Raw genomic sequence first — 20,912 nt, forward strand, 5'->3', positions numbered from 1 at the left:
ATGAATTTGATGGGGGCGGGGGGGGGAGGGATTGGAAATGTTGGAGGGAGGAGGGGAGAAATGATGTAAATATATGTAAATACATATTTTAATTAAATAAAGATAAACTTAAAGCAAAAATATTACTAAAGATTTCATGAGTTAAATAAAGTTTAGCAGCTTAAGAAAACTGCAGGAAATATTTTAAATAAAGCATACAGAAGAGCGTGTGTGCATAGTGCAATAGTATACAAAATACGCACAGCAGGAATAGTGTGTAATTTTGTTTGGCATTTTCTACATGTCAGGCACTCAGGTAGTTATTTCTTCCTTCCTTGGCTTCTTTACTGCATTTCCACTCACTTAGCAGAAGAAAAATTGTGGCATCTTTTCTGCCGTGACTCCAACCTTCTCCCATTGTTCGACACAGAATTGCATGGGAGTATATTTTTAAATATATCTGGGCCCAGCCAGGATGTGAATATGGGTGCTTTCCTCAAAATAACTGAAAACCATTTTGTGAATGAGTGGTACCAACTTTTTGTCTCGGCCCAGAGCATTTTCTTGGAATTTAATTCTGAAAGACACCACTTTTTTTTTAAATGTTTTTAAATGTCCAGCTGGCCCTTGGGTGCGGGAGAATTGAGCTGATCACACTCTCACCACTGCATTCCCACGGTTAATACTTCCTTCTGCCTGTGTTCTGCCCAGGTCCTTTCAGATCACTTCCCGTGAATTTATTGAATGGGGAGGTCACATTGGGAGCTTTGAACCGTGACCCCAGGGGAGGTCAAACTGGGACTCACTGGCTTTGTTCCCTTGTGATCTGGAAGATCAAAGGCCAGAGATTAGGTTGTTTAAAAGAGCAAAAGGCTGGAGATAAGGTTGTATGGGATAGCCTCCACCCTATCTGTAGATGGCACCACTACCTAAGGCAGCTTCGATGGGCGGAGTGGGTGGGAGGAGTCAGGGCAGGGGGACAGCACATAATTTCACTTTGAAGTGCCAGCTTCCCATCTGGTAGTTGGCAATAGCAGCCTTTCCAGATTTCTACCACCACAGGTTTTTGTTTTTGTCGTGATGACCCCAGTCAGAGAAAATGAGTTTTTTGTGGTTTAATATTTAATAGGACTCAAAGCTTGGCAAAAACCTCAGGGATTTGTGCAATATGAACCTGTGACTTCCTGGCCTTATATGTCTGTCTGCAACACACAGGGATTATGCAGAACTACCATGGAGTCCTCATTCTTCCCTGAGTGCAACACACCACTAAAACCCTTACTGGGCAATCCATAGTCCCAGACGTAGAAGGGGACGGGGCTGGGAGAGGTACAGTCCCGAAGTTCTGACTCAGACAATTTTCTATTGAGTCATTTTCAGTCTCTTTCATCTCTGTCAACACACCAGGGGCATTGGGGACAAGCCACTTGACTCGTGGACACTGGGCTGAGGGTGTGGTTGCTGTGACAGCTGCCTCCAGAGTGCGACTGGATGGGGCACAGTCTCAGCTGTGGTCGTGGTGACAGGCGTCTGCTGTGGCCTCACCCACTTTCCAATTCATTGAGCACGATAGCAAAAGACCCCACACCGGGTGGCCTCCTGCCTGAGAGGGTGGAGGAGGAGGTGTGGAGGGAGGGGAGAGGCGTTGCAATGGCCAGGGCTGCTTGGCTTAGCAGCACACACTGGGAGGCATCCGTGCAGGGATGAGTAGGGCAGCATGGTGCTGGCGGGAGCCTCCCTGTAAATTCTTCACATTCCGTCTGCTCAGAGTAATATGCTCCTGAGTAGGGGTCCAGGGTAGCCTCGCGGCAGTTCCTCACCAGCCTAAAGAGATGATTCTACAATCGTCAGAACCCAGTGACCGTCTGTGGGTTGCTACATGCAAAGACATCTCTGGATCAAAGGGTTTGTGTCTGATCACAGTAAATCCCCCCAGGCCTGAAACAAAAAATACGAGTTTTCCATTTTATTCAATCCAGAGCAATTTTCATAGACTAGGCAATTAAGTGTGCATTCATTTTAAAACCATTTTGGAGAATGTCTCATGCAGGTCCATTGTCGCAGATGAGAAGTCCATACCCCACGTCCTTTACTTGCTAACAATGGGACCTTGGAGCAAATCACTTATCTAAATGGTAGTTTCCATACCCGTGAAGTGTAAATAAACCCATCTCAGAAAGTTGTTGGGAGAATTGAGAGGGATTATTCCAGTGGCCTATTTAGCACCGGGCATGTTAGCTTCTATTATTTCTTTTGCTTAAGAGCGTTTGTAGCAAGTAATATACTTGCTTGACTTTACTGTCAGAGAAGTAGTCGTTGTCAACACTCTTGCAACAAATGATAATTTTTATTATTTTAACTGTGGGTCTGTGTGTGGTTGTGTGAGGGCAAGTACCTGTGGAATTCAGCAAACAGGATCAGAGCTCAGATATCAGAAGCCCTGGAGTCACAGGGGGTTGTGAGCTCAACCTGGTCCGCAGTAAGGACAGCGCCTGTCCTTAGCTGCTGAGCCATCTTTTCAGCCTTCCCTATCTGCATTCTTACAAATAGGATGGACCGTGATGCTAATCAATGGGACCACAAAGAAAGCCATCCAGCCTGGCGGTGGTGGCGCACGCCTTTAATCCCAGCACTTGGGAGGCAGAGGCAGGTGGATCTCTGTGAGTTCGAGGCCAGCCTGGTCTACAGAGTGAGTTCCAGGGCAGCCTCCAAAACAATGCAGAGAAACCCTGTCTCAATCCTCCCCCAAAAGAAAGCCATCCAGTTAGAACCAACCCCGCAAGGTCTTTCTCCTGAGCCATTTGCACCCAGACGTGGTTCACACCAGATATCAGAACCCAGCAATTGAATAAAGGCAATGGATTAGACACTTCCAAAAGTGGCATTGAGAGACTGAAAAATAAGTAACTCATCAGTGGCTGGCACATCGTTTAGCCTAATGTAATAGTATCTTCATGCAATGTGGGCAAATAGCCTAGCCAGGAAAGGACAAAAGCAGCCATTGGAGGTGGGCAGTTTGCTTCATGGGTGCTTCTGAGATGACCCTTGCTCTCTACAGCCTCCTATGGGAGAGGACCAACAGCTTCTAGTTCCACTGTGACAGGCACCTGGGGGTGTGTCTGGTGCTGTCCCACGCAATCAGTTCTCTTCTTTGGAGCGCAGACCCTGCCCCAAGAGTTGTTCCCTCTTGCTTGAATACAGAGAGAGCATGCTGTCTCCCCTGTCCTAAGAGGTATGCCATGAAAGGCAGGGAAGACAGAGGAGTCTGTGTTAACAGTGTCTGCGCAGTTAGTAGGCCAGCAGGATTGGCAGCCATCTTGGGGGTACCCTGTCACCACACATCCTAGCTCCAACATCACATAACCATACTAGTAAATTTGAAGAAAGAAATAAGAGGCAGCTGGGAGCAGAGGACATGAAGAGTTCCCGTTTGTGCAGCCATTGCAGTTTATAAAGATTTTGTAAGTATGTCCTCAGCTGAACCTCCCAGAAGCCCTGGAAGTAGCAGAGCCTCAGTCACTCTAACTCAGGAGTTGGGGAGGGAGCTCAGTATGAGAACACTTGCCCATCATGTGTGAGTACTGGACTCATCTCCGTAACTACCAAAAATCAAGGAAAAACGTCTTCACACTCAGCAGTGTAACCAGCTCCGTGGAGGGTCTGCTGGGTTCCCAGCCTGAATGGGCTGTGAGCTTTGTGTAGCCATAGGCAAGTTACACAACTCTTTTGGTGTCAGTGTGCCTGCGTGGGTTGGTTCCACTGATTGTAAATGAACTTTAGTGCTGCTAATGATCTTAGACCTCAAATATTGTCTAACTCATCTAATTAGACTCACTGATCATCCCTTCCATCAATGGCCATTCCGGCCACGGACCTGCATTTCTGAAGGAAGCTCTGAACCCTTCTCCTTTCTGCCGATACACTTCACTGCCCACTCCAAATGCTAAAACCTTCGGGGACCTCCCCCCTGCCCATCATTTACACTAGTGGAGAGAACAAGGGCTTCTTGGGTACTTGTGCTGTGGCAGCAACCTGTGGGGCGGAGGTGCCTCATGCCTGGGGCCGGGCCTGGGCCTGGGGCTGCATTTCAAAAAGATGCAATTCCAGAGCAGGAGAAGAATGCCTTGTTCTCCTGGAACTGGGTCTCAAAGGCTGCTTGAGTCCTGCAAGGTTGAGGTTCTGCAGTTACTGGCTTCTGTGGGGACAGCCTTACTCTCCTAGTCTTTGGTTGCTCTGGGGCAGGAGTTCTGAGTCTCATTAGATGTAGGTTAAAGAACACAACCTTACTCAGGGTACAGACTGTCCCATCTTGTTCTTGGCCATCGTTCTTTACCTTTCACTCAAAGATTTAGCTCAGAGCCTGGCTGGAGACACGCACGCTCAACCAGTGATTGCAGATGGTTGCTTTTTGGACTTGTTTCCATTGCTAAGTGCATGTTTCACTGTAGTCTTCCCTGGCTAAGCAGCACCAGCCTCCAATAACAGACCCAGAGAAGCAGTAAAGGGCTGAAAGCATTGCTTGTGGTGGATAAAGTCCTGGTGTTTTGATCTTGACGCCAGGCCTTTCCTCAAGCTGCCAGCCTGGCTCCGGTGTCAGACACAGCACTGGACTGGGAGGGCTGTGGAAGAATCTGGCTACTCAGGGCAGCATTTCTTATCTAGTGCTGACCTCGCTTAGAGAACAAAGGGGAGTTGTGTGGGACTAGCAAGATCAGCCTGGGCTCAGGACGGCTGTTCATAGTTTTTGAACACTTATAGAACTATTTAGGAAAAATGTTCCAAGAACTCTGCTAGCAAGCGTAGGAAATTCATTAAGTTCCTATTTTGTTAATTCAGTCTTTGCTTCCTCTGAGCACATAGCATGCTGGGAGACACAGGCATTTATAAATAGCTTGTGTAGTAGGGTAACAGATAAGTGCTGGAGGAGAGACACCACACAAATGTGGTACCGCGAGAAACAGTTTCACTGTGTGTGTGGGGGATCCTAAGGGCATTTTGGAAGAACTGTGTTTTAAAAATTGATAGTCTTCTACACAGGCTCGGAGAGGGGAGGAGTCTGAAGAGGGAGAAGTCAGGTGTGGATGCAGCCTGAGTGAGACAGAGCTAGGAGCAGCAAGAGCATCATAGCATGTTAGCCACACCCCTCATTGTTGTCATCAAATGCCTGACAAAAGCAACTTGAGGGAGGGTTCCCTTTGGAGCACAGTCTGAGAAGATGCTATTCACCATGGCGGGGAGAGCGAGGCAGCTGGTCACTGTGTGTCTGACGTGAAGAAGCAGAACTTGGATGCTGGTACTCAACTTCAACTCTCCTATGTATTCTTCTGGGACCCCAGCCCATAGAATGGTGCCATCACCATTCAGGCTGTGTCTTCCCTCATCACAGATACACCCTTATTTCCTAGGTTATTTTAGATCTTGTTAAGTTAATGGTATTAACCATGCGTGTAGTGAAGGACAGAGTTAGGGTGAAATCCATAGAGTAAGCTGGGGAAAGCAAGTATGGGTCTGTCTTCCTTTCATCCTTTCTTCCTTTCTCTGTTAGACAGGATCTCATGTACCCCAAGCTGGCCTTGAACTCCTCATTAGCCAAGGATGACATTAACTTCTGGTCTCCCTGCCTCCCCCTCCAGAGTGCTGGCATTATAGGAGTGTGCTACATGCTAGGGATCAGACTCAGGGCATCTAGCAAGCTAGGCACAAACTCTACCAACTGAGCCCAATTGTAGGCGTTTTTGACTTTGTTCCATGAAGATCCAGGGAAGGAGTTGAAGGAGAAGGTGTCACAGTATGCTAGGTTTGTTTTTCCAGGAAGCTCGCAGAGGCATCAGGGTGCGGATGGACTCATTTTGGATGATAGGGGGTGGATGCAAAAGCATAGTGATGCATTTTAGGAGGATCGGGTACCAAGACTGAGACGGGGGAGGGGAAGCATTCAAGAGCCAGCAGGAAGCACCCGCTAAAGGTTTCTATAGTTCAGATGTGTGTCCCTTTAGAGAAGGCTCCATATTAGCACAGACAAAGGCTTTTGGCTGCTTCTGTGGGACGAAGAGTTGCAGTGGTTCCTTGTGGCCTATTGGATCACACCCAAGCTTCCTGGGCTGTCTTTCAAGGATCAGTTGGCTGGCTCCATTACAGAGCTTTCTACTGATGCTCACACTGGAAACATTTGGGGACTTTTTGGTCAAACCAAACTACTCATGGTTTTTGGCCTTGCCTTGGTTCCTGGCCCTGAAGGCCACTCAGCTGAGGCAATTTGACATGATGTCAGTCACTGCACTCGGGTGCAGACATACGCAGACTCCAATGCTCACCTTGGTCTCGTCCCTTTAAGTTCAATATATTCCATCCTCCTAGGCTCTGTGGGCCTCACACTGCTCTGAGCTATGACAGAGAGACCATTATAGCTTTTGCAAGCTCCCAAGGGAGAAAGCATGGAACAAAGTGGGCGAGCCTCAGCCATACACCCCCCTCTGCCTCTAATCCAATCACTTCTGCTCAGCTTGAGGGGGTCTATATATGAGTTTATGGGGTAATGCATTTGAAAAATTTCTCTGCTGCAAAAGGGCTTTGAATGCAATCACCCATATCAATTTCTTTTTGCTGCAAAAATGCACGAAAGCAGGAGTCTTTGTTCTATTTGCTCTCTAGACAGGCATCTCGAGAGGCACAGAGACACAGGGACTAGGTATCTTGCTCTGGGGCCTTGAAATTTCACTGCTTGTTCATGGGTAGAACAGTTGTTTGCTGTTTTACTTTGAGAAACTCTGAGATCCTTAAGCCAAAGGGTGGTGGTCCTGTGGATCTGTATGGGGCTGGAGGTGGTGCAGAAACCCAAGAGAGCCATGACGGGGACCGGGGACGTGCTACATGTGAGGGCATGCTGCACGTGAGGGCAGGCTGGTATAGGTTTGGTTGGGATGATTTCAAGAAGCCACAACGGGAAGCCTTCACTGCTGCCAACCATACCCAGTCTGCTCTTGAACATGTCCTACGGAATACTCTTTGCTTTCAGAAATTGAACAGCCCTTAGATACCGCTCCTGACAAACAATGTCAGCCTCAGGTTTTATTTTTACCTTTAGATGGAGCCAGCCCCGATCCACCCTTGGCAAAGATGGAAAAAGACTGTAGGTCAAAGCCAGAGTAGTTTGCCTCATGCTGCCTTCTTCCCCTCGTGTCTAACTAAGACAGTCTTCCCCATGCCGGGATGAAGGAAAGCGTGTCCGTGAGTATAGAGGGATGGACCGTATCTGCTTTGAGAGTTCCCTCTTCTCAGTGATCGGCACTGGTGTGGCTGCCCAACCCAACTGCATTCACTCAGCAAGCTCTACCTCATCACCCATGCCACACTGCGTAAGCTCTGCTTTTCCTGATTCTAGGCTCACATCAGGACCACCCAGTTTTTCGATGTGCCATCCTATAAGAGTAATGACATGAAGGTCATCTGCTGTCTGTCACGGGCAGCCCTCGAGCCTTGTTACACTCATTCACAGATCAAATGGCTTGTGTTAGTTCTGTTCATTCATTTGGTGCCTTAAACGTGCTAAACACTGGTCTCAGTGGTGGGACATCGTAATAAGAATGACAAAGTCTTTGACACACAGTGGGATTATATATATATAAATCATAGACATTCTTTGAAATATTGCTGAGATGGTATGGGTATAGTGCTCTATTAATAAAGTGAAAGGTGATGGGGTGATATTGAAAGGTGATAAAGAAAAAGGTGATATTTTGGAGCTAGAAGAATGATGGGAGTTAAGATGTAAATTATGTTTATGCAATCATGAACTATTAAAATCCAGTTTGGGGGCTGAAGAAAAGGCTCAGCAGTTAAGAGCCATTGCTCCTCTTCCACAAGAGAATCTTGTAGAATCTCAGAATCTATATTGGGTGGTTCATAACTGTCTGTAACGCCAGCACCAGGGTACCTGACACCTCTTCTGGTTACTGTTGGCACCTGCATGTGTGTGTGCATGCTTAACACACACACACACACACACACACACACACACACGTGCAAACTGAAAATAAATATAAGAAACTAGCTTCCTGTTACATGCAAGGTCATAGGCTATGAAAAATATTACTTTAATTATGGTTTTTGTATTCAAGCCCGTGGCTTCTGTTGGCCTTTGAGCAGTCCCCAGTACCTTGAGAGAAGTATATGAATAAGGGGGAAAGAAAGAAAGCATCAAGGCTGATGTCTAAAAGAATCTTGTGCGCTACTGACCATGAAGTTGGACATTTATTAAGCCTACTTATGATGTATTTCACAGAAGCATAGTGAACAGAGAAAGCAAATCTGCATCCGATGTACATCTACTCCAATAACCAAATTATCTCCTCCATGATAAAGGATCCGTCACAATCAGCCTCCTGGGCACATGGAACAAGAGGTACCTTTAGGCTGCAGTGTCATATGGAAGGTTTAAGGTTAGTTACTGCTCAAGGATGTTGTGTTCTCAGCAGTGACGCGGCCAGGTTAACCTGTATCTATTGGAATGTCCCTGTTGTTGGACCTGTCACTCAATCCCAGTATTCTCATACTCTCATTGAGAAGATATTTGGGTGAGTAGGAAAAAGACTACACTTCTTAAAACAAGACATCCTGTTCACTGTATGAGGGCCTCGCACACTGTGGACACTTTTGAGAGAGCATTCTCATGGAACAAACCGATTTTTACATCCTGGACCCATTACAAGCATTCATATACTGTTTCCTCAAAAGTCTTTGTCACAGACCTTTCAGTTATTCTTCCAAGCTATTGTCAATGAATTGGCTTAGATCCAGTTCTCAAGTCATTCTCTTTCTAGATAAAATGTATTTGACAAGTCCACTCCAAGCTCTGCACAATGGAAGGATTTCCCTTCTCTAGAGTCCCTCGGGGTTACCCCTTAAGCAGTTCAATGACAGCAGCCCACCTACTGCTGCTGTCTGCATACTATACAGATAGAGCTGTGGCCAGGATTTTTAGATTGAAGGTGGGGGTGGAGATGATGCTATTGAAATGGACTCCTTGGTTTCATAGGTGGGTCTAGATGCTATGACAGTGCTTGGCCACCAGAGGCAGAGTGGGCATAGTTACAGTGAAGAGCATCAGGGTCATAGAAATAACCAATGACCCTTAAGAGTCATTGGATTTGAGGCTGGAGAGATGGATCAGGGGTTAAGAACATAACTGCTCTTTCAGAGGACTTGGGGATGATTCCCAGAGCCACAGTGGCAACTAATAGCCATCTATAATTCCAGTTCCAGAGGTTCCAATGCCTTCTTCTGGCCTATGTAGATCTGGGACACAAATTTGGTACAGAGATATATTTGTCAACAAACACATAATATAATTGTTTAAAGTCAACAAATGGTTAGACTCACTATGGATCTCCTAGAGCAAACTATAAGGGAAACTTGATAAATTCCTTCTGGATAACCCTCCCATTACACTCTCCTCTCTCAGTCCTCCCTCTCCTCCCTTCTCCCTTCCCAAGCAGTCACCCTTCCACTCTCATGCTTTACATGTAGAGAGAAAACATGTAACAGTTGTCTTTCTGAGTCTGGCTTATTTCACTTAATACGATGACCTCCAGCTGCATCCATTTACCTCCAAATAGCAGAATTACACTTTTTTCATAGGTTGAGGTAAATCTCATTGTGTTTATAGCACATTTTCTTTATCCATGCACCTGTTAATGGATGCCTAGACTGATTCCACAGCTTGGCTATTGTGAAAATTGTCATAATAAACATGGATGATCAGATATCGTCTATGGTGAGCTGACCTAGATTCCTTTAGGGATCTACTCCATTGTTAGGTAGCTGGGTCATATGGTGATTCTATTTCTAACTTTTTGAGGAACCATTGCATTGATTTCCATGGTGAGTGTACTAGTTTACATTCAAACCAATAGTGTATAAGGGCTTTCTCCACATCTTCACCACCATCTGTATCATTTGTTTTATTGATGATAGTTTTATTAATCAGGGTTCTCTGAAGGAACAGAACTTGATTGACTGACTGATTGATTGATTGATTGTGTGTGTGTGTCTTATTTTCTGGCTGACAGGATGTGGTCCAGGTAGTCCAACAATGGTTGTCTTATGATAGACAGGCTAAGACCTTGGTAGTTGTACAGACTATGGGTCGGGTTCTGCAGTCCCAGTCTGGTTCTGGAGTCTGGAAGATTCCTGGAGAACTGCTGTTCTTCTGTCTACACTGGAATCCTGAAGAAGGTGGATTTAATCCAGGCTGAAGCACAGGATAGACAGTTTTGCCAGTAAGAGTGAGGGCAGCAGGCAAAAGCGAAGCTTCCTCCTTCTATGTCCTTCTATGTGTGCTGCCTCCAGAATGGAAGCCCATATTTAGGGTGGGTTTTGTGCTTCAAATTATTTCAATAAGAAAATCCCCTACAGGAATGCTGAATAGCTTGGGTTTTAGTTTTTTTCCAATGCAGTCAAGTTGACAACTAAGATTAGCTATTTATTAATTGGAATTAATGGGTATTTAATTTTTTGAGCTCTTAATATAGTCTACATACTAATCCCTTGACTGTGTAGCCGGCAAGGATGTCTTCCCCTCTGTAAGCCAACTTTTCACTCTAGAGACATTTTCTTTGTTATGCTGAAGTTTTTAAGTTTCATGCAGTCTCATTTGTCAGTTCTTGGTATCATTTCCTGTACCACTGAAGCCCTTTTCAGAAGGTCATTGACAGCTGGACGTTGGTGGCGCACACCTTTAATCCCAGCACTTGGGAGGCAGAGGCAGGTCGGATCTCTGTGAGTTCATGGCCAGCCTGGTCTACAGAGTGAGTTCCAGGACAGCCTCCAAAACAATACAGAGAAACCCTGTCTCGGAAAACCAAAAAAAAAAAGAAGGTCCTTGGCTATGTTCGTATCTTATAGTATTTTATCTCTTTTCCCCTAAAGGTTTCAAACTTTCAGCTTCACAAGTAAGGTCTTTAATCCAGTTTGAATTGACTTAATATAGGGTGAGAGATAGGATCTATTGCCTCACTGTTTTACAAGTGGCTATTCAGTTTTCCCTGCACCATTTGGTCAAGAGGCTGTTTTTCCGATGGATGTGTGGTGGTTTGGGTGAAAACATCTTCTGCAGGATTGTGTGCTTGAATAATTAAGGTTGCTTTGGCAATTTGGGGTCTTTTGTTCTTCCATATAAATTTCAGGATTTTTTTTTCATGTGTGAAAAAGAAGCAGAAAATTTAAAGTCTCTTTTCTTTTCCTATTACTTCATTACTCTGATTTTTCTTGAGTTAAATTCTTTCTAACTGTTTGACATTGGTGACTCATGACCTTAAGGCACTGGCTTTCCTCGGGTGTTTTTTTTTTTTTTGGGGCCTCGGGTGTTTTATTAACAGTTAAGAGTGTGTCTTCCAGGATATTTTTCACACCTTTTTTGATGAACAATTCATGTGTCCAGCAGATTTCTTTCAGTGCTAGAAATGGAACTACTGAAACCACATCTCTAATCTCACTCCATGGCTTTAAAAATGTTCACACACTGGGCTAGGATGCAACTCAGCAGTAGAATACTTGCCTGGCATGTACAAGGCCCTTGTTTCTAATCCCAGAGTTACCAGAAGAGAAAAGAAAGAAAGAAATTCATGTTATCTGTGACTTTCCCCCAGCACAAGCTTTCATTAGCCCTTCCACCATATTCCACACAATATGTTCCCCTGGACTATTATGACTTTACGGCAAGACTTTCTGTTGTTTCAGTGCACAGCACCCAAATACATGCTCTGTTTGAGGTTTGCTCAAGCTTTAGGCTCTAAGAATATACACAGATACGGAGCTATGAACTCATCACAAAAACTTGAGCCTGAGTATTGTTCCAGTGGCTTGTCTTCCTTGGTGACTCATGGGTGCCTCTTTTCTGCATTCGGTCCAGGGGCAGTTCCCCGAGGAGGCTCCCACGTGGGCACCCGAGCTTCGGGCTACCCATCCCTACAGGACAGCTCTCGGCTTGCCGATCGTATGTGTGGTATTGATGCAGAACTTAGTTCAGAACCAAGGTGTTCCCAGCACACTTGCTTGTCATGGTCGGTCCAGTGCCTCCTCCTTCCACATATTAAGATGTCTGTAGGGCCGGGCGTTGGTGGCGCACGCCTTTAATCCCAGCACTCGGGAGGCAGAGGCAGGCGGATCTCTGTGAGTTCGAGGCCAGCCTGGTCTACAAAGTGAGTTCCAGGACAGCCTCCAAAGCTACAGAGAAACCCTGTCTCGGAAAAAAAAAAAAAAGATGTCTGTAGGGAGATGAAGACAACTTATAGCAGGTCACTGTTTACATTCATCTACAAATCCCTCCCTCTCTGACCTGCTGAGATGAAGAAGCAGGGACATCATTAAAGCTGGACCCATCATAGGCCAGAGCATCAGAGTAGAAAGAGACGCAAGAGTCTAACCGCCTCCACCCCCCAGCCTCAACTAGCTCTAAGGCTTTAGAAAAAAACCACTTTGCTGTCTCAATTTGTGAAGTGGGAATAATAGCAGTTTATAATCAGAGAGCCTGGCGTGGGCAGTGATTGTGGCTCTGGTTGCGGCTCTGCTACTCACTTATACTTACTAGGTCACTTTGGGCAACTCGTGCTGGATGAAACTCTAGGAACAAGATTTCAACTGGGGAGGAAAAATAAAACCTGTTATCTAAAAATTAAAATAGAATAAAAACTGAGATGTGTCTTTCAAAAGCTGTCTGCAGATGAGTAGGGAAATGACACGGGTAACTAGAGTCTGTTAGGCCGCCATGGCACCATGGAATCGGACATTACAAGAATGCTCTCCATGAAGGAGATTGCTGCTGCTCCGCTGTCTCACAGGAGGAAATAGAAAGTCAAGTGAGGACCAAAGCTGGACTCTGCTGCCAGGTTTGTGAAGCCAGGACAGCTCAGCCTGAGCACCCCGCTGTGCTGGTGGCACAAATGCTTGGAAGAAGCTGGGCAACTACAAGGTGGAGCTCCCACAAGTGAGAACTAAATCCTGATGACTGCTCAGCCCCAAGGTTCTAGAAGTTCTGATATTTCTGGAAAATAAGAGTTCCATTTTTATTGCTGGTACCCCCTGTGTCCCTCCTCCCATACAGAAGCCTATGGCCCCTGGGCAAAGGACAAAGGATGACAATAAAACATGTCAGGTGTGCTGACTTTGTAGGGTTTACTTGGTGAGTCATGGGCATGTAACCCAGTTGCCCATGACCCAGTGCTCTGCTGGGTGGGAAAGCAAAGCCAGCGGTGTGGATGGAGTGTTAGAAGCAAGAGGGACTTAGAATGGCAGGGTCTAAGTGGGTGCCAGGGAGAGGAAGCAGAAAGAGCAGTGTTTGAGAAGCCAGAGGTGTCTCCCTTGGAAAGCTTGGCTGCGACACGGAGTCATTCTATCTCCGCCCTGACAGGTCCCAGGGCCAGCTGTCAGGGGGCCCCTCTCACTCTCTCTCACCAGCTGAAGAGCCCTGGCCATCCTGAACTCAACACCTCCACACCCTCAGCCCTCCTGCCAGAGCCACGGGGAGACAAAAGCCACCTTCACCTCGGTCACTCTCCACCTCCAGAAAACCCTCCAGGCAAGAGGCGGGTGTACGGCTCAGCCGGTAAAAGTCCTTACCACCAAGCTGAAGCCTGAGTTCCATCCCCGAGACCCACATGGTGGACAGAAAGAACTGTAAAGAACAGACTCCCGTAAGTTGTCATCAGACCTCCATACACACACTGTGGCACAGCAACTTTCCCTCACTGTCCTATTAACACACACACACACACACACACACACACACACACACACACACACACAAGTAAATATACTTTTTAAATACTTAAAGGCTGATATGATTGTTAAGATAGAGTCCCAATAAGTGGGGTGTGGTGTGGGTGTGTGATTTTTAACTTAACTAAAATTTTGAGAATATTTTAGGAGTGATGCTTTTTATTAACTGGGTAGAGAAGAATGACTCCTTTTATACCCCCCTCCCCTTTCCAACTGAAAATTAGAAAGAAAGGAAGAAAGAAAAAAACAGCATCTGAGGGCTATCGGTATGGAAGCAGATGTGAGAGAGCAGGATATCCCACTGAGGCTTGACAATAGCAGCATGCTTAGCTATTTCCCAAGAAGGAATCCACTGCTGGGAACGAGGTTTGGATGAAACCTGTATCACCACCGCATGAGTACAGTGAGCATACATCTGTGTTTCATGGACGTTTCCACCCATGCTTCTTTAGTAGACACAAGCCACAGAAGGAAACGTTTCTGAAACCAGTCTGTTGGGGCTTGGGAGTTGGCTCTTCCAGAGAACCTGAGCCCATTTCCCAGCACCCACATAGGTGGCTCACCTCAGTGGCTCCCAAGGGATCCAATGCCTCTCTGGCTTCCATAGGCACCACCTGCACTCACACATACACATGCTCACGTTCAGACATACATCATACATGTAATTAAAAATGATGAAAACACAATTTAAAAAAAAACTAGCTTGCGTATAAAATGAGGCAGCAGAAGACTGTAGAACCCAGGGAGTTGAGGACAGTTTTGAGATGGTGAATGTTTTCTGGCATCTCTTACCAGTCCTCCATTGTCCTAACTGCTGTACAACACAGACTCCTGCAAAGTCGCATTCACAGAAACTGACACAAAGTGCCAGGAGAATCCCTACAGATCTATGGAAAGGTAGGGCAGATACTTCAAAGGTCAGCATCATTTTTACCTGCGCATATATACTTGTTCTAGAAATGGGGTATTGCTGTTCCAGCCTTGAACACTAGACTACAGGATATTGAGAAGAACGAGATTCCAAATGGCTCTAGCACTTGGGACAGAGGCCGAGGCGGAGGCTAGTGTGTTGATTTACCATTAGGGTATGAAGCTCTAGAGACAAGAGTGGGGTCAAGGAGAGGGGTAGGAAAGAGGTAAAGCCAGTAGAAAGCTGCACTTGGGCCGGTTGTGTCCAAGTGGGGCTGGCTGCCCAGTCCAAAGGCCTTGCACCCCTAAGAAGCCCTATGGGCCAGAGTAAGTATTGCCAGGGTGGTGGGACGGGAGTGGTAATGGCTTCTGTCTCCCACCGGTCGAGGTGTATGTCTCCCACCGGTCAAGGTATAGCTCATCCCGCTTTGACTCCCACACTTTTAGGTTGCCCATGTGTTGGTACCAGCCCCGATGCGACCCTACCGCTGTGTCATGGGAAAACTTCCGGGTGAGGGTAGGAGTCTATCCCGTTGCTCCTGTGTGCGGTTGAATCTCACACTATCCAGGTAGCTGGAACAGGAGACAGCCACAGTGGAAGGACCTGAGGTGAGGTTGAAAAGGGGTCTAATGTATCTATTACCTTCTTGTTACTTAATGATCACCATGGCTTTTATCCTCAACCCCCCTGTCGTGGTGCTCTGTGAGGCACAGGGCAAGCTCACGTCTAATTTTTGTTGACTAAGTGCATGGATTCAGTTTTATTGACTAAATAAGCACAGAAACATAAAGCCTCCTACTTGTCTTCTTCTGCCCCCATCCCTCACTCCATGACTGGAGCGCTGCTTTTGTCCCTAGCTCCTGTCTGCCACTCTCCCAGCCTCTGGGTCTGAAATGCTGTCGCCGCTAGTCACTCTGAAGCACAGCTCCCTACAGTCCCCAGAGAAAGTCAGTTTCTAGTCATCACCATCTCCTTCAGTTCCACTCAGAATTGCTCCCAGACTCTGAAGCAAACCTTGCCGCTCTGTCATCTGTTCTGCTGGGGCATGGTGTGTGGTGAGGTGTGGTGTGGTGAGGTGTGGTGAGGTGAGGTGTGTGTGGTGTGGTGTGGTGAAGGGTGGTGAGGTGTGTGGTGTGGTGAGGTGTGGTGTGGTGAGGTGTGGTGTGGTGAGGTGTGGTGAGGGGTGGTGAGGTGTGGTGAGGTGTGGTGTGGTGTGTGTGGTGAGGTGTGGTGAGGTGTGGTGAGGTGTGGTGTGGTGAGGTGTGGTGAGGTGTGGTGATGTGTGGTGTGGTGTGGTGTGGTGAGGTGTGGTGAGGTGTGGTGTGGTGTGGTGAGGTGTGGTGTGGTGAGGTGTGGTGATGTGTGGTGTGGTGTGGTGTGGTGAGGTGTGGTGAGGTGTGGTGTGGTGTGTGTGGTGAGGTGTGGTGAGGTGTGGTGAGGTGTGGTGTGGTGTGTGTGTGTGTGTTAAACCTGTGCTGTCTTCTTCCACTCAAAGGTTTTCCCTGTCATAATAAAATCTTATTCCTCTTTCAAAGTCATCCCAAGCACAACCTCCTCTTCAGAGTTCTTCCTGAAGGCGTGCCTCCATACTCTGAGCTCCTACAGTAGTCTTTTCCCCTCTTACCACACTGAGCCCTTCTTCCTTACAACGCAATCAACCCTGAGCTGGCTTAGGCCAGGCTTCTCTCCAACTGCTGTCCTCCCAGCTGACGGCTGCCCCCAAACCCTGGCCTCTTGTAGAGTGGGGTGCTGTCCACACTCACCACACAGAAGGTGTGTAAGACCAGCGGTGGAAGTCAGCCTCCCACATGTGCTCCAGGGCCCAGCCATCTCCAGAGTCCACAGCTGGCCGACCCTCTGCTGTCACAGTCGCAGCCTGGATGCAGGATGGTGGCTCTTGCTAACCTTATTCCATTTAAGGGCGGCAGTCAAAGCCCAAGCAAAGAAAAATGTCCCCAAGTATAAGTTCTATGGAAATGGGGAAAGGCAGCTCCTGGCAGCCACCCAGGGCAGCACCAAATTTAGTCCAAAGGTTGTATATAAATATATTAAATTTTTTATTTTAAAAATAACATGGTAATACTAAAATAGCTCACAAAAAAGAGGGAGAGCACCCCCCCAGACTTGCCACACAGACACAGCTGCTTTCATTCCTGTTGCTCCAGAACCTTTGTTCTTATAAATATCTACTTTTACACATTGAAGCATGGTGCATGTATAATTTTCTGGCTTTCTTTTTCCCTAAGAATATACGACAAATACTTGAGAGAAATATAACATAGGCATAGATATGGGCTATGATGTGTACTAGCTGTGTAGGTTTGGATCTTCCTTGAGTATCAATTTCCTCATCTGTGAAGGTCTAATTGCAGGGTCTTAGCCCTACCGTGGAAGGCTGAGTTCGGTGTGAAGAAGGGTAAATTTGGGCCTGTTCCCCAGGATCCCGGAGACAATCAGACACAGTGGGGAGTCTAGTCAAGCAGGAACTCATTTATTGCCCCACAGCAAGCATCCTTTAAAGCAAACCCCCTCCCCACAGAGTGTGTGTGTGGGGGAAGGCCAGCCAATGGTTTTAAAAGTCAGCCTATCATGTGCCTAGGCACCCTACGCTTTACCTAGTGAACACGAGCCATTCATGCAGTGACCTCATCTGGTTCAATCTTGGCAACCAGTCACCCTTTTTTGTAAACATCTCAGGACTTGCCCTCCTGACTTCCCCTCGGCGCCATCTTTAACTGGCTTGAGTGCCCTTCACTAATGAGCTCATGGGATTACTGTTTGGATGAAATCAGAACTCATTAAACTTCAGCCCTCAGCCTAGCAAATAGTAGCTACAGAATTGCAACTGTTGCATTGCCATTATCCAAATCTAGGAGTTTTTCAAGTTGACCTTCACCCAGTCATTCATACTCTATACAGGATTTTATGCTGCATACCTTTAAATATGTCCCATCCCACTTAAATGACAATCCCAGGAAGATATAACATAACTTTCTATCCAGTCCTGAGTCTCCATGATGCTTGGTAGCACTGGAAGGCCTTCAACTTTGGCTAGACTACAGAACCCAAGACAAAAACATTCCTAAAAGACTTCAGACATAGATATTTCTCCTTGGGGAAACCCTTGTCACCAAGTGTTGTGTCCACAAGGGCCTTGACTCATGGTAGTGAAAAATTCCACCAGGTTAAAGGTGTAGACAGGGGAACTTGAGCCTTGTTTCCAAACTGTGACCTCCCCAGGGCTATAGGTAAAGGAGTGATTTCAGAGTACCATTGGACCAGCTCCATGATAAAAATGGTCTCCCCATCTGCTACCTCAGCTTGTTGAGGTGCCTAGAGCTCTCACAACTGGTCCCTCTTCAGTTTGAGGTATCAGCACTGTATTACAGGCAATGATTCTATTCATCTGCATCTCACTGTAATTCTGCTAACTGCTTCTTCTTGTACTACCCTGAGGCTCTGTCCTGGCACCCTGGTGAACGACCCAGCTCTCAGGAGAAAGCTCTGCTGTGCCCACGTCAGTCTTCCACTGAGTCTAGAGACTGGCCTCCAAATCTCCAAATCCATATCGGGGCTGTGGTCCCTGCTGCTGAGATATGTTCCTGACACGCCTGCCTGAGTGGTACCATGCATAGCTTCTACAGTCTGGCTTCCATGATGTGCCCACATCCCCACTACCCACCTTTCTGTATGCTTGAGGTCTTACACTTTGACTTCTCTGATGTCAAGGCTACTCTGGAACACACAATAGGCTCTTCCCTACCCTCTTTCTGCCAGCTGGTCCTAGTATCCTTCTGGGCCTGTGGAGCAACCTCATCTCCTGTCCTATGTCCACTCCAGGGAACAAGCCCAGCTTCGAAGACCAGAGGATGTCATAGGAGTAGGCACTGGTGGAACTAATCATAGCATCCTTAAGCGGGACTTTTTTGTTCAGCTTGATGCTGGTACTTGGTTGCTTTCATTCAAGTCTTTTCCCAGTGTTTCTTTATTTGCTTCAGTGAAAACGTTTCTGTCCCTTGAGGTTTTTCCAGGAAAGGGTCTGTGTGTTTTGCAACAAACCGGGCTGAAGAGCTCTATTGTAGGTGCCGCTTCAATTCTGTATCTTTCAAAAATGTTAGGCCTTACTGAAATAAGAGACAACTGTTTTGTGTTTTCCTAGAAGAAATTTGAATTCCCTGCCTGGCTCACCAGCAACTGGCATTTCAGTTGTCATATGTGAGTTTCTACTTCCTCAGAGAGGACTTTGCACTCAGGCTGCAGAAGCCCCGCCCCTCACTCGGGCTGCAGAAGCCCCACCCTCACTCAGGTGCAGAAGCCCCGCCCCTCACTCAGGCTGCAGAAGCCCCGCCCTCTCAGCCTTCCTCTGCTCCCAGTTTGATTCGTTCACAGTATTTAATATGATTTGAAATTCTGGAATCTCTTTGTTCACTTGCTTTGCAGGCCCTTCTCTTATAAGCTGGAAAAGGCAGGGGCCACTTCTGCTTTGTAACGCTGTGTTTCTAGAGCCTGATACAAGGCCTGGTGAAAGCAAATGTGAGCCCAGCACTCAGCAGGCAGAAGCAGGAGGATCAGGAACTTACGATCTTCGGATACATAGAGTTTGAGGCTAGCCTGGCCCACATGAGACCCTGCTTCCAATGAATGAACAAAGATAAATTGTTAGTTGCAAGTTTTTCTCCTTCCCAGTGAAAATAATGATAAAATGTATAGTTTTACCAGTGTCTGATAATCATCAAGTGACCCAAGGCAGCCTCTAACCCCATTCTTTCTGCTTATTTATCATTTGCAAGTTCTGTTTACTATTGAGGGCCACTGTGAGGGCTGCCTCCCAGGGCTCCCAGATCCTCCTGAAAGGGGGTCTTATTTTGACAGCTTCACTCAGACTCACTATTTTTCTCACAACTTTTCAAAGAGCCTCCAAAGTGCCTCCTCCTGTGTTCCGCTGGCTCTCTGCCATCACATTTGCCATTTATAAAACCCCTCAGTCATTCTCACACTACGGCCGTAGGAGTGATGCTCACATCTCATCAATGACTACTCTCCGGCCAGTGGAATGAAACACCAGTGATGACCATTTTAAGGTTTATTGTATCATTTCTCTCTCTCTCTCTCTCTCTCTCTCTCTCTCTCTCTCTCTCTCTCTCTCTCTCTCTCTCTCTCTCTCTCACTCTGTGTATGTGTGTGTGTGTCTATGTGCACTCCTGTGTGTATATGCCTGAGAAGACCAGAAGAGGGCGTCAGATCCCCTGGTTGTGAGTCACTCAGTGTGGGTGCTGAGAACCACACTTCTCCAAGAGCAACAATCCCTCTTAACTGTTGAACCATCTCTCCATACAGATAGAAATTCTTAACTGACATCCAAGGAAGAAATTAAGGGAAGGAACCTGAAGAGCCTGAACTCAAAGTGTGTTTACTGCATTATTAATCAGTTGGTGCTCTTATTGATGAACCATTGGAAGCTGAAGAGAAACTTAGAGTGCAACCACAGGGCTGAGATTTTACATAAATCATCCATGTTCCTGTGCTCTGAGCATCATCTGAATCATTCTATGTATAGCCATGTTTATAAAGCTATGAGATGTATTATTGATCTTCTTCCATTAGAACTACTCAGGCCCTGCTGGTTGGGAACCTTACCTTGTCTATGGACAGGTGCCAGTGAATAGTGTCTCAATACGCATGTGATAATCTGCAGGATCTCTTCAAAGAGCTTGTCTGCCGTGACAAACAGGATCGGTGGGCAATGGAGATGGTGACACTGCTGTTTATTTTCCCTGGTCTTTGTTTCTCTCTCTCAGAAATGGTAGTCCATTTGGTGGCAAAGGGCTAAGGCAGCCTCTGATCCTTCTTTGGAGTGTGAACTATTCCACCATTTTCTAAGACAGGTGATCTCATTCAGAGGCCAATGAGAAACCACCTCACTGTACTGGAGAACCTTCTTGTACTTCAATTTCCATGTCAATAAAATGGGGGTGCTAAGACTATTTCACGAAATTATCTTTGTGGTCCCCACATTTCTCCTTTTTCCCTCTGTGTGTGTGTGTGTGTGGGGGCTTGTGTACATGTGTGAAGAGAGGACAACCTCAGATGTTCTTCGGGAGTCATTCACCTTGTTTTCTGAGGCACAGTTACTCACTGGCCTGGAACTTGCCATGTAGGCTCTGTTGGCTGGCTGGTGAACCCCAGGGATCTGCCTATTTCTACCTGTACAGTGCTTGGATTGTAAGTACATGACACCATGCCCCATTTT

At 46.6% G+C, this 20,912-nt stretch overlaps 1 long non-coding RNA gene across 1 annotated transcript; it reads left to right on the forward strand.

The window, feature by feature from the left end:
* Nucleotides 1-5,184: 5,184 nt before the first annotated feature.
* Nucleotides 5,185-20,657, forward strand: LOC121142390. Its single transcript, XR_005879406.1, has 5 exons — nucleotides 5,185-5,272; nucleotides 7,064-7,206; nucleotides 8,261-8,380; nucleotides 15,109-15,270; nucleotides 20,000-20,657. It is a non-coding gene; the product is annotated as an uncharacterized LOC121142390 (long non-coding RNA).
* The last annotated feature ends 255 nt before the right edge of the window (nucleotides 20,658-20,912 follow it).

Source organism: Mesocricetus auratus, unplaced genomic scaffold, assembly GCF_017639785.1.
Source record: "Mesocricetus auratus isolate SY011 unplaced genomic scaffold, BCM_Maur_2.0 Super-Scaffold_100009, whole genome shotgun sequence".
NCBI classification, from domain to species: domain Eukaryota; kingdom Metazoa; phylum Chordata; class Mammalia; order Rodentia; family Cricetidae; genus Mesocricetus; species Mesocricetus auratus.